This window comes from Arachis ipaensis, chromosome B03 (genome assembly GCF_000816755.2).
Source record: "Arachis ipaensis cultivar K30076 chromosome B03, Araip1.1, whole genome shotgun sequence".
NCBI lineage: Eukaryota > Viridiplantae > Streptophyta > Magnoliopsida > Fabales > Fabaceae > Arachis > Arachis ipaensis.
In genome coordinates, this window is record NC_029787.2 from 79,469,092 (window position 1) to 79,482,954 (window position 13,863).

The 13,863-nt window shown below is 37.4% G+C and overlaps 1 long non-coding RNA gene across 1 annotated transcript; it reads right to left on the reverse strand.

The window, feature by feature from the left end:
• On the reverse strand, positions 8,330-8,805 carry LOC107634506. The gene is made up of 3 exons (XR_001618948.2): positions 8,728-8,805; positions 8,567-8,615; positions 8,330-8,407 (listed from the first exon to the last, which is right to left on the reverse strand). It is a non-coding gene; the product is annotated as an uncharacterized LOC107634506 (long non-coding RNA).

Below are 13,863 nucleotides of genomic sequence, written 5' to 3' on the forward strand. Positions count from 1 at the left end.
AACGCCAAACGCCACCTTTCTTTTATTCCTAGTTATTTCCATATTTTTTTCAGTTTATGTTTAAATTTAGGCTAGTTAGAGATGTATATTATAGTGGATTCTAGGTGGTTAGGTATCTAGGATGTGGTTAGTGGATTTATTAATTGCGCAAACCGTCCCTGCCGCCACCAAGGTTCGCCGCCGCGCTACCCTACACCGCCGCTACACTGCCACCAACACCACCACACTTCCACCACCTCTCTTCATTCCACACTTGTGCCTCTCACCACCAGGTTCCGCCGAACGCCACCTTTCTTTTATTCCTAGTTATTTCCATATTTTTTTCAGTTTATGTTTAAATTTAGGCTAGTTAGAGATGTATATTATAGTGGATTCTAGGTGGTTAGGTATCTAGGATGTGGTTAGTGGATTTAGGCCTGATTAATTGCGCTGTTCTTGCTACTTGTTTTATAATTTTCGCAATTCTGCTGTTGCTGTGATCTCAGTATTGTTCATATGTTGTTCTTACTGTTCATGCTGCTATTGCGACTGCTCTTTCATGTTCATATTATCTATCTCTATTTGCACTTTATTTTAATTTATATGAACTATTCTGCTTGCTGTTTATTTTCTGGGAACATCCAATTTTAGCCAGAATGCTGCCCAATTTTCTGTAAATCGTTTGGATTTTCATGTATTGGTTTTGGCATTTTCAATTTTGCATTCTTTAGCTCTTCCCAAACCAATTCATGACTACACGGGCCAGCATTCTTATTCCTTTTGTTTCCCCGGTTAATAAATCACATTATTGATGACTTAATTTTAAATTTTCGTTATTGGTATATCTATATGAATCATCAACAACTTGATTTCCTTGCTTGAATATGAGTTGACTGTTGCTTAAAATTGTGAAATTCTTGTTACTTAGAAACCAATCATCATGCGACTTACTCTGATTTTCTTTTTACTAACTCCCTAATTTTCGCATGAGGACATGCTATAGTTTAAGTGTGGGGAGGTTGATAAACCCATATTTTATGATATGTATTGTGCTCAATTTAGGTGATTTATTCAATCCTTCACTCACTTATTCATGTAAATTGCATGGTTTTACTTTTCCTTCCTTATTATAAGATATATGTGAAATACATGTTTCCTATGCTTTAAAAATAATTATTTTAATTACCCTTTTATTACAATTCGATGACGTGATTTGTGTGTTGAGTAGTTTCAGATCTTCTAAGGCATGAATGACTTAAAGGATAGAAAGTAAACATACAAAAATGGAAGGAAAGCACAAAATGGAGTTTTTGAAGAAACTGGCACCAATGCAAATGCATGGACGACGCGGCCGCATGCCTAGCGCGAAAAGACAGCGACGCGAACGCGTGACTGACGCGGATGCGCACCATGAGCAGAACACAGATGACGCGGACGCATGACCGAAGCAAACGCGTGACAAGGAAAACTCTAGATGACGCGACCGCGTGACCCACGCGGACGCGTGACAGACACCACGCACCAGAAATTGCAGAAAACGCTCCCAGCAATTTCTGAAGCCCTTTTTGGCCCAGATCCAAGTCCAGAAAGCACAGAATAGAGGTTATAAAGTGGGGAAATGCATCCATATGGAGGGAGAGCTCCAATTACTCACTTTTGATAATTTTATATGTAGTTTTTAGAGGGAGAGATTCTCTCCTCTCTCTTAGGTTTTAGGATTAGGATTTCTCTTAATTTTAGGATTACTTCTCTTCAAGTGCAGGTTTAATGTTCCTCTTATTTATTTTCTACTTTTATTATATACCTTTGATTATCATTTACCTTTTCAATTTGGCTTATGCTACATTCATGTTATGATTTTCTTAATTAATATTACTTGAGGTATTTCAGCTTATGATTGTTTTATTCTATTTATGAATGCTCTTAATTTAATTTAGATATTTTCTTCCTTTTGGCTTTGGTTAAGTAATTGGTAACACTTGAGTTGTCAAACTCAGCAGTGGTTGAAATTGGCAGATTCCTAATTAATCTAGATCGTTCTAAAGCTAGTCGTCTCACAGGGATTGACTAGGACTTGAGGATCAATCTAATTAGTCCACTTGACTTAACTAAGTGGGATTAAAATCCAATTCTCATCACACCTGATAAGAATAACTAGGATAGAAATTCCAATTTCTCATACCTTGCCAATAGTTTATTTTACAGTTATTTATTTATTTTATTGTCATTTAAATTACTCGTTCCTTACCTTCAAAACCCCAATTTACAAAACTCATAACCAATAATATGAACATACTTCCCTGCAGTTCCTTGAGAAGATGACCCGAGGTTTAAATACTTCGGTTATCAATTTTAAAGGGGTTTGTTACTTGTGACAACCAAAATGTTTGTAAGAAAGGACTTTTTTTTGTTTAGAAGCTATACTTGCAATTTATTCTGAATTCTAGACCACGCAAAAGTTCCTCTCTTCAGTGGTTCAACCATAAAGGCGGCTAAATCCCGCCATGAAGGAGGTGGTGCAGAAAGAGATCATTAAGTTACTAGAGGCTGTGATTATTTATCCTATTTCTGATAGCCCCTGGGTGAGCCCTGTCCATGTTGTCCCTAAGAAGGGAGGAATGACAGTGGTTCATAATGAAAAGAATGAACTGGTTCCTACAAGAACAGTTACAGGGTGGCGTATGTGTATTGACTACAGAAGGCTCAATACAGCCACCAGGAAGGATCATTTTCCTTTCCCATTCATAGACCAGATGCTAGAGAGACTAGCAGGTCATGAATACTACTGCTTTTTGGATGGCTATTCAGGTTACAACCAAATTGTAGTAGATCCTCAGAACCAAGAGAAAACAGCATTCACATGTCCATCTGGAGTATTTGCATACAGAAGAATGCCTTTTGGTCTATGCAATGCACCTGCAACCTTTCAGAGGTGCATGCTTTCTATCTTCTCTGATATGGTAGAGAAATTTCTGGAAGTCTTCATAGATGACTTCTCAATATTTGGAGACTCATTTAGCTCCTGACTTAACCATCTAGCACTTATTCTGAAAAGATGCCAAGAGACTAACCTGGTTTTAAATTGGGAAAAATGTCACTTTATGGTGACTGAAGGAATTGTCCTTGGGCATAAAATTTCGAACAAGGGAATAGAGGTGGATCAAGCTAAGGTAGAGGTAATTGAAAAATTACCACCACCCACCAATGTTAAGATAATCAGAAGCTTTCTGGGGCATGCAGGATTCTATAGGAGGTTTATAAAGGATTTTTCAAAAATCGCAAAACCTCTAAGCAATCTGCTAGCTGCTGACATACCATTTATCTTTGACACAGGGTGTTTGCAGGCCTTTGAGACTCTGAAGGCTAAGTTGGTCACAACACCTGTCATTTCTGCACCAGACTGGACATTATCATTTGAATTAATGTGTGATGCCAGTGACCATGCTATTGGTGCAGTATTGGAACAGAGGCATGACAAGCTTCTGCACGTCATTTACTATGCTAGCCGTGTTTTAAATGATGCGCAGAAAAATTACACAACCACAGAAAATGAATTGCTTGCAGTGGTTTATGCCATTGACAAGTTTAGATCTTACTTAGTAGGATCAAAAGTGATTGTGTACACTGACCATGCTGCTCTAAAATATCTCCTCACAAAGCAGGATTCAAAACCCAAACTCATAAGATGGGTGTTGCTTCTACAAGAGTTTGATATAGAAATAAGAGATAGAAAAGGGACAGAGAATCAAGTAGCTGATCACCTGTCCCGGATAGAACCAGTAGTAGGAGCGTCCCTCCCTCCTACTGAGATCTCTGAAACCTTTCTGGATGAGTAATTGTTTGCTATTCAGGAAGCTTCGTGGTTTGCAGACACTGCAAACTATAAGGCTCAGTAATGTCAAGCTATTGACAGTAAAGAAGAGCTTATTGGGAGACAACCCAATCTTATTTATCTATGTTAATTACTTTTTCATTTCATTTTCCATTGTTATTTTATGTTTTCTTTAGGTTGATGATCATGTGGAGTCATAAAAACAGCTGCAGAATTAAAGCAGAATCAAAAACAGCATCAAAAATAGCACACCCTGGAGGACAGACTTACTGCATTTAAACGCCAGTAAGAAGCATCAGACTGGCGTTTAACGCTAGAAAGAAGCATCAAGCTGGCGTTAAACGCCAGAAACAGGCTACAGCTTGGCGTTTAATGCCAGAAACAAGCACCAAGTTGGTGTTCAACGCCAAGAAAGGGGGAAAAGCTGGCGTTTAACGCTAGAAACAAGCAGCAGTCTGGCGTTAAACGCCAGGATTGCACTCTAAGGGCGTTTTGCATGTCTCAATGGAGCAGGGATGCTAAGTCCTTGACCCCTCAGGATCTGTGGACCCCACAGGATCCCTACCTACCCCACCCTCTTTTCCATACTCTCTTCACCACTCACATCCATCTATCATAAACCACTCATACACACTATCACCCACCCTTGGCCGAACCCACCACACATCTCCATCTCCTCCTTTCTTTCTTCTTTTGCTCGAGGATGAGCAAACATTTTAAGTTTGGTGTGGAAAAAGACCCGCTTTTTAATTTTCCATAACCATATGGCACCTTCTATGAGATTAGAGAAGATCAAAGAGCTATGAAGGAGGAGCAACAAAGGCAAGGAAGAGACATAGAGGAGCTCAATAGCACCATTGGTTCTTCAAGAGGAAGAAGACGCCACCCTTACTAAGGTGGACCCATTCCTTAATCTCCTTGTCTATTTATTTTTCTGTTTTCATTCTCTATGCTTTATGTTTATTTATGTTTGTGTCTTTCTTACATGATCATTAGTGTCTAGAGTCTATGCCTTAAAGCTATGAATGTCCTATGAATCCATCACCTTTCTTAAATGAAAAATGTTTTTAATCACAAAAGAACAAGAAGTACATGATTTCGAATTCATCCTTGAAATTAGTTTAATTATTTTGATGTGGTGACAATACTTTTTGTTTCTCTGAATGAATGCTTGAACAGTGCATATGTCTTTTGAATTTGTTGTTTATGAATGTTAAAATTGTTGGCTCTTGAAAGAATGATGAAAAAGGAGAAATGTTATTTGATAATCTAAAAAATCATAAAATTGATTCTTGAAGCAAGAAAAAGCAGTGAAAAGCAAAGGCTTGCAGAAAAAAAAAGAAAAAAAAAAGAGAAAAAAATAATAAAAAAAAAAGCAAGCAGAAAAAGCCAAGAGCTCTTTAAACCAAAAGGCAAGAGCAAAAAGCCAGTAACCCTTTAAACCAAAAGGCAAGGGTAAAAAGGATCCAAGGCTTTGAGCATCAGTGGATAGGAGGGCCCACAGGATAAAAATCGTGACCTAAGCGGCTAAACCAAGCTGTCCCTAACCATGTGCTTGTGGCATGAAGGTGCAAGTGAAAAGCTTGAGACTGAGCGGTTAAAGTCGTGATCCAAAGAAAAAAGAGTGTGCTTAAGAACCATGGACACCTCTAATTGGGGACTCTAGCCAAGCTGAGTCACAATTTGAAAAGGTTCACCCAGTTATGTGTCTGTGGCATTTATGTATCCGGTGGTAATACTGGAAAACAAAGTGCTTAGGGCCACGGCCAAGACTCATAAAGTAGCTGTGTTCAAGAATCAACATACTGAACTAGGAGAATCAATAACACTATCTGGATTCTAAGTTCCTATAGATGCCAACTATTCTGAACTTCAAAGGATAAAGTGAGATGCCAAAACTGTTCAGAGGCAAAAAGCTACAAGTTCCGCTCATCTAATTGGAGCTAAGTTTCATTGATATTTTGGAATTTATAGTATATTCTCTTCTTTTTATCCTATTTGATTTTCAGTTGCTTGGGGACAAGCAACAATTTAAGTTTGGTGTTGTGATGAGCGGATAATTTATACGCTTTTTGGCATTGTTTTTAGGTAGTTTTTAGTATGATTTAGTTAGTTTTTACTATGTTTTTGTTAGTTTTTATGCAAAAATCACATTTTTAGACTTTACTATGAGTTTGTGTGTTTTTCTGTGATTTCAGATATTTTCTGGCTGAAATTGAGGGACCTGAGCAAAAATCTGATTCAGAGGTTGAAAAAGGACTGCAGATGCTGTTGGATTCTGACCTCCCAGCACTCGAAATGTATTTTCTGGAGCTACAGAAGCCCAATTGGCACTCTCTCAATTGCGTTGGAAAGTCGACATCCAGTGCTTTCCAGCAATATATAATAGTCCATACTTTGTCTAAGCTTTGACAACGCAAATTGGCGTTTAATGCCAAGTCTTTACCCTATTCTGACGTTAAACGCCAGAAACAGGTTGCAAACCAAAGTTAAACGTCAGAAACAGGCTACAACCTGGCGTTTAACTCCAAAAAAAGTCTCTACACATGGAAGCTTCAATGCTCAACCCAAGTACACACCAAGTGGGCCCCAGAAGTGGATTTCTGCACTATCTATCTTAGTCTACTTAATTTCTGTAAACCTAGGTCACTAGCTTAGTATAAAAACTACTTTTAGAGATTTATTTTGCACCTCATGACATTTTTACACTTCACATTGTATTTCTGATGGCATGAGTCTCTAAACCCCATGATTGGGGGTGAGGAGCTCTGCTGTGTTTCGATGAATTAATGCGATTACTACTGTTTTTTCATTCAATCACGCTTGTTTTTATTCTAAGATATTCACTTGCACTTCACCCTGATGAATGTGATGATCCATGACACTCATCTGTGACAACCACCTCCGTTCTATCTGCACTAGCTTGAGTGTGTATCTCTTAGCCTCCTGGTTCATGATCAGAGTCTTCGTGGTATAGGCTAGAATTATTGGCGGCCATTCCTGAGATCCGGAAAGTCTAAACCTTGTCTGTGGTATTCTGAGTAGAATCTGGAAATGGATGACTGTCACGAGCTTCAAACTCGCGAATGTTAGGTATAGTGACAGACGCAAAAGAATCAACGGATTCTATTCCAACATGAGTGAGAACCGACAGATGATTAGCCGTGCGGTGACAGCGCATTTGGTCCATTTTCACTAAGAGGATGGATGGTAGCCATTGACAACGGTGATCCACCAACATACAGCTTGCCATGGAAGGAGACCTGCGTGGGTGAAGAAGAAGACAGTAGGAAAGCAGAGATTCAGAAGACAAAGCATCTCCAAAACCTCAATCTGTTCTCCATTACTGCATAACAAGTATTATTTATTTCATGTTCTTTTACTTTTTATAATTAAAACTAAGAATCATTACTGATATCCTGACTAAGAATTACAAGATAACCATAGCTTGCTTCAAGCCGACAATCTCCGTGGGATCGACCCTTACTCACGTAAGGTATTACTTGGACGACCCAGTGCACTTGCTAGTTAGTTGTGCGGAATTGCAAAAGTGTGATTGTAATTTCGTGCACCAGGAATCTTTCCTTGAGAAGCAAATTTGCCACTTCTAATTCATGAAACACTCCAAATATTCTTCATACTCATTTGGCAATTTGACTTGTGAAAACACACAAGTCCCAACAAAGATTTGGGGCAAGTGAAAAATATTACCTTGTGGAAGTTAAGGTTGTCATAAAAAAGAACCATGATGCCAAGCTTGGTCTTATTCCTCATCCAAGTAATAGTAATCCGGCAAACTGGTAACAAGATAATAGCCATGTTTAATTTAAGTGTCTCAGCTGCACCTTTGGCCATGCATGCACAATACCCCATAACATGATATACATCTTTTCTCCTTCTATAGTGTATGAATTTGTAGGCAAATAAACCTAACATCACACAAATCCGCAGTGCCATAACCCAAGTTCTTTGCTAGTTGTCATGTATGAAGTACTTGGTATTTGTATAGCACCTCCTAACAACATTGTCTTCATATGTAGGCTTCAGTTTCAAGCTTAGCATTTGGCTTAGGTACTTGCTATCACTTCTTGTAGAATGACTTGGTCCATGCAATAAGAGCATCTCTAGGCTATCCAGCTGATGAAGCAGTAATAATAATCACCAATTGGCCAAATAAATGAAATTAACATGAGTAATATGGAGTTTTTGTTTTTCTTTTCAAATAAATTTCTAGTCACTTCTAGAGTTAGCTATTTATGATTTTGGTCTATGTCAAATTTTTCTTATGGATTTGATCTAATTTCCTAAATACAAGTGAAATCAGTCCCTCTCATCATCTTAAATATAAATCAACTTCATACTTATGAGTTATGATTTGAAATATAAGTACTTATCTGTATGTGAAACTGTAATAGTGACTAATTTTACTTAATTTTGATAAGTTTTATACCAAAACAATCTGAAATAGGATGATGTAAATACAATAATAAATCCTATCTCTTCAGGGTCTAGTTCTTCCATGATCAAAGCTACATATTCTTTAACATGCTGTTGTATGTTTGAGAGTTTGTTTGTTGTGGCACTAAGGCAGATGATCTAAAAACAGAATTTATCATTTGTGATCAAGAAAACTCCTATTCTCATGGGAACAAAATGCAAAGCTAGGAAAGGAAAAAAGGTTGCCAATAAAAACTACTTCACTATCTTCATTCTAATTTTTCTGTTGATGAATTTAAAAAGAAAATTCATATAAACCTCTTTAATTTCTTCCTCGGTGATTCTTCCATCTGCATCTTTATCAACCCTGCATTATTCCAAATGCAGGTTAACATACTTAATGGTGGAAATTAAAGAAAATACCATCCAATTTCTTTTTCTAGTTCTAAAATTAAGTAAAGAGGTAATGAATTAGTTACATGTCAAAGACGGTTCTGAGACTGGAATCATAACTCTGGTCAGAAATCTGGTCCCAAAAGTCCTTCAATTGAGCCTTGTTAATTAAATCCCCATGAATATCCCTCCTCCTAGCCAACAAATCAAAAAGTATACCAGCATGCCTCAGATTCCTTGCTCATCCCCACATACAAACAACTCAACAAATTCGAACCATAGTTATCCAAACACTTCCTCCTAGAAAACTACTCAGAACAAGTCCTTATTTCACTCACTCACACACACACAAACAATTTCACAAACACTTAGAAAGCAACAACAAAAAAATAGTGCAGATTTGTTATGAACTCTTCTCCACATATATATATATATATATATATATATATATATATATAACCTATGTCCTACCTTCCAAGCTTCTGGGACACAGTTCTACACTACATGCCTTCCAAACCTCCATTGAAAATCACAGCATCATTAACAGTAAACCAGAACCATAACAACATCAACATCAAAACCTCATTATCCATTAACAAAACAAAAACATCACGATCATTAATACATAGATTAAAATAAATCCACTGAAAGTTGCTTCCTAGAAATTTCCTGACTTTTAAACCCTCCTATAATTTAAAAATTGCAATTGAATTCTTCAAATTAAACATTTTTTAAGCAAGTCACTCCTCACAAACAGTACTCATAGTTTGAGAAATTATCGTTAGACATTGTGAAAAATCACATAATTTTAGACTATACAAACACGAAAGAGTTGAACCTAGTTATTACCTTAGTTCAAGCAAAAACTAGAGGAATATCAGGATTCTCGAGCAAGGCCTTGATCCTCCCCGGCGTGGCAATAACGATGTGGGGCCTGGCAGCAAGCTCCTTGGTTTGCCGAAGCATGTCCATGCCGCTGACAACCACTGCAATGCGGAGGTGGAGGCAGGAACCGAAGGCGCGGAACTGCTCTGCTAGCTGGAATGCTAGTTCCCTAGTGGACGTCACCACCAACGTGAACACACCGAATGGGTGCTCTGACAGGCGGTGGAGGATCGGGAGGGAGAAAGCGGTGGTCTTGCCGTTGCTAATTTCATCGATGCCGGGCACATGGCGGCCCTCCAGCACGCGTGGGATGCAGCGCGACTGAACACATCGGGGACGCTTCAAACAGGACAAGAGAGCAAACATTGGCGAACGAGCTGGGGATCGAGGGCCCTCGAGAATGACGAACCATGAGGATTGCGAACGACCACGATGAACCTAGTGCCGATCTTGAGCGCGACGAGCAGCGACGGTGAGATTGATGGCGGTGCGATGGGGCTAGGGTTTTCACATCTTTTCAAGGGAGAGCTGCAAAGATGGACGGACGACGGTAGAAGCGCGACTAAGGGAGACGAGCAGACACGTGAGACGGTGACAGTGGCGCAAGACGACGGAGGGCACAACGACGGGGAGATTGGAGAAGCGGCTAGGGTTTTGTTATTTGGTGCTTTGGTAGGTGAGAAAGAATGACCGAATGAGAGAGACAGAGAGTGCAAAGCTTTGATGAAGAAAAGGAAACAAAATAAAATTTCACTAAGTGTCCTATGGGTATTTGGCGTTTTTACATTAGGCAACGCTTTTAAAGCGCACCCAAATCATAACAAATATGTTACTCTTCAAAAGCGCTCCCTTTGGTATGAAAAGTGTACCCATAGATATTAACATAAGGCTACGCTTTATAAGTGACTTTTATTGTATCTAAGGCTAAACTTTTTAAATGATGCCATAATTGTGTTTTCTATTCTCTTATAAAAGGTGAACATGGAGAAAAGCGTAGCCTATTACTTTTCAAATTTGGCTTAAAAAAAGTGTGGCTGAATGGATGTTTTTCTTGTAGTGTAGCCAAAGCGATGAGAATTCATGGTAATAAGAGAAGACAAAAACAAAACTAACAAGAAACAAAGAAAACAAAGTCCTACAACTAGCAAAAGCCAACAAATAAACCAAAAATCAAGCTATTCACAATATATACAATAGCCAATAACATAGCACCATTGCTATCCCCGGCAACGGCGCCATTTTGATGATGATATTTGCTCGATGGTCTAGATTTTCTTCTTATAGAAAAGAATTACTTCGTTGCAAGTATAGTTCTAAACCAACAAACAATTCTCACATCAAAAAATTTGGTTGTCACATGTACAAACCCCAAATAGGAATTAACCGAAGTATTTAGACTCCGGGTCGTCTCACGAGGATAGCAGTGAAGTGGTCAATTATTGGCTCTGAGAATGCAAGGGGGTTTGATTAATAAGAGGGCAAGAAATTAAATGAGCAATAATTTAAATGACAAAACGCGTAAATCAAGCATGTAATTAAGGGAAGCAAGATAACGGACTCTTGGCTGAGACTTAGGTAATTGAGATCACTATCCTTGTCAACAATTCAAATATTGATAATTATGAGGAACCGAGCTCATTAGGTCTACTCACTAAAGTCTTAAGTACGTAATGTCTACTCCTAGGCTTAGAGCACGTCAAATGTCTTGATCAACATCAATCCATAAGTCCCAACCTAGCTACTAATTGACTTAGTAGTAGGCTAGAGTCAATGGTTATCAAATTGATCCCCAAGGATTCTAGAATTACCAATTCAATGAAGCCCAAGGACTCAAGATCACTCAATCCCCTTAGCCTAAGCCAAGGATCAAGAAAACTACTCAAAAACTATAGGAAGCATTATATCAAACACCTAATGTGCAATAAAAGTAAACATCACAAAATGCTAAAATTAAAGAGACCCATAACTTTCATAAGTGAGAAATCAATAATAGCAAGCAAGATTAACATAAAAGAAACATAGAAACATGAAATTTCATTAAAAAGAAATTAGATCTAACAATGTTCATCAACATACAAGAGAGCAAAATGAGAAATTGACTTTACAACTAAGGAAATCAAGATGTAGAATTGAGAAATTGTAAAAGAAACAAGATGAAATCAAGTAATTAATTCAAGATCCAAGACAATTTAACCTAATCCTAACCTACTTTTAGAGAGAAGAGGGAGCTTGGACTAACTAAAGGCTCATGTTGACTAACTAATTATCCCCCCTTTGCTTGGACTTCAATTCTGCATGAAATACACTTAGAAACAAGTTGGAATTGGGCCTGGGTAGCCCAGAAATCGCCCCCAGCGTTTTGTCTTTAAGTGGGTCACGTGCTAGTATCGGCGCGTACGCGCCATGTGCGCGTGCGCGTCGATTGGCTGTTTCTTTACCCACGCATACGCGGCATGTACGCGTGCGCGTCCTTATGCGAAATCACTTCGGCATGTGCGCGCCTTGTATGCGTGCGCGCCCATTAATGCATTCCCAATTCTTGTTTCTTCATGCATTCTCCACTTTGTATGTTTTTCTCCTCGTTTCTTCCATCCAATACTTGCCTTATGAACCTGAAATCACTTAACAAACACATCAAGGCATCGAATGGAATTAAAGTGAATTAAAATCACCAATTTAAGGGCCTAAAAAGCATATTTTCACACTTAAGCACAATTCAAGGGAGAATTACAAAACCATGCTATTTCATTGAATAAATGTGGGAAAAGGTGATAAAATCCCCTAAAATAAGCACAAGATAAATCCCGAAATCGGAGTTTATCAACCAGCCAAACCGGTCAAATCTGGTGAAATCGGGCCAGACCGAACCGCTCGGTGCAGTTGAAGATAAATCTACGACACACCACAGTTCTGCAAGTCCACCATGCTCATTAGCCCATGATTCAACAAGGACAATCTTACCACCAAGTTGGCAATGCTTCTTACCAACACATATACAAATTATAATACATATAGCAATCTTTTATTTTACTTATATTAAATTTATTTTAATTTTAAAGTCACTCATTTTTAAATTAATTATATTTTATTTAACTATAAATTTTATTAAATATATCTAAACTAAAAAGATAAACAAAAAAAATTTATTAATCACAATTAATTTTTTCTTTTCATGATTATATGATATCTATTAATATTATTTTTTCAATAAATACTTATAGTATATAATAATAGGTAAAAACTCACATGCAATTGTCTTCATATGAAGTTGATAGTTGAAAATCGTTAGATAATATTTAGTCAAACTTCTCAAATCATCTAACTATTCGTAAATATCAACTTCACATGAAAATAACTGTATGTGAGTTTTTACCTGTTAAAATATAATAATACAATAAATATAAACTCATTAATAAAGTATTAAAATTTAAAAATGATAATTATTTTTATAAAAACAAAATAAAAATACTTATAATAAAGAAAAAATAATTAAAATTTATATAATTATTTAATTATACCTGGTTAATCGGTTTGACTAGTGACTTACCGGTTGAACCAGTAATTTAGTGACTTAGTAACCTAACCGGTTCGATCACCGGTTTAATTTTGACAACTATGATGTAGATTCATCCTCTTCCAAGTAAATTTTGCAGTATTATGTATTTTTCTTCCTTTTTGTTTGATATTTTTTTATTTTTATTTTTGTTAACAGAGTCAAATAAGAAGAAACTTGAGAAAATTCTATTGCGAAAATTTTGGATTAGACAATGCCATCAATATGATAAAAATTCTACGATAACTATAACAATAACGACAATACGTAGAAGAAGAAGACGACGATGACTATAACCATGATGATGATGAAGATGAAGGAGGAGAAGGAGAGAAAGGAAGAAGAAGAAAATCTGATGAAATAAATAAAAGAGAGGGAGGAGATGGTGGTGACCACGATAATAATAGAGAAAAATAACGAAAAAGAAGAAGAAGAAGACGAAGAAGAAGAAAAAGAAGAAGAAGAAAAGAAATGTCTAGTAGAGAGGCATGAGTATCAATACTTATTAGCCTTATTTAGTTAAATGACTTGTATTTAATGATTAATTCTATAAAAAAAAAAGGGTCACTATCTTGTTATTAGCTTTACGCAAACCCCAAATTTAAAGAACGCTGCATGAAGCGGTCCATTAACTAAACGTGCCCTCTTTGAGTAGTTTCTCTGTAGCTACTCGCTACCCCGCTCCTCCTTCTCTTACTCCGCCATTTCCTGCTTCTTTCCGTCACTTTCCCGGGAAAATGTAACAAACACAAACACTGCTGGACTCTCCTTGAACTGCATTCAG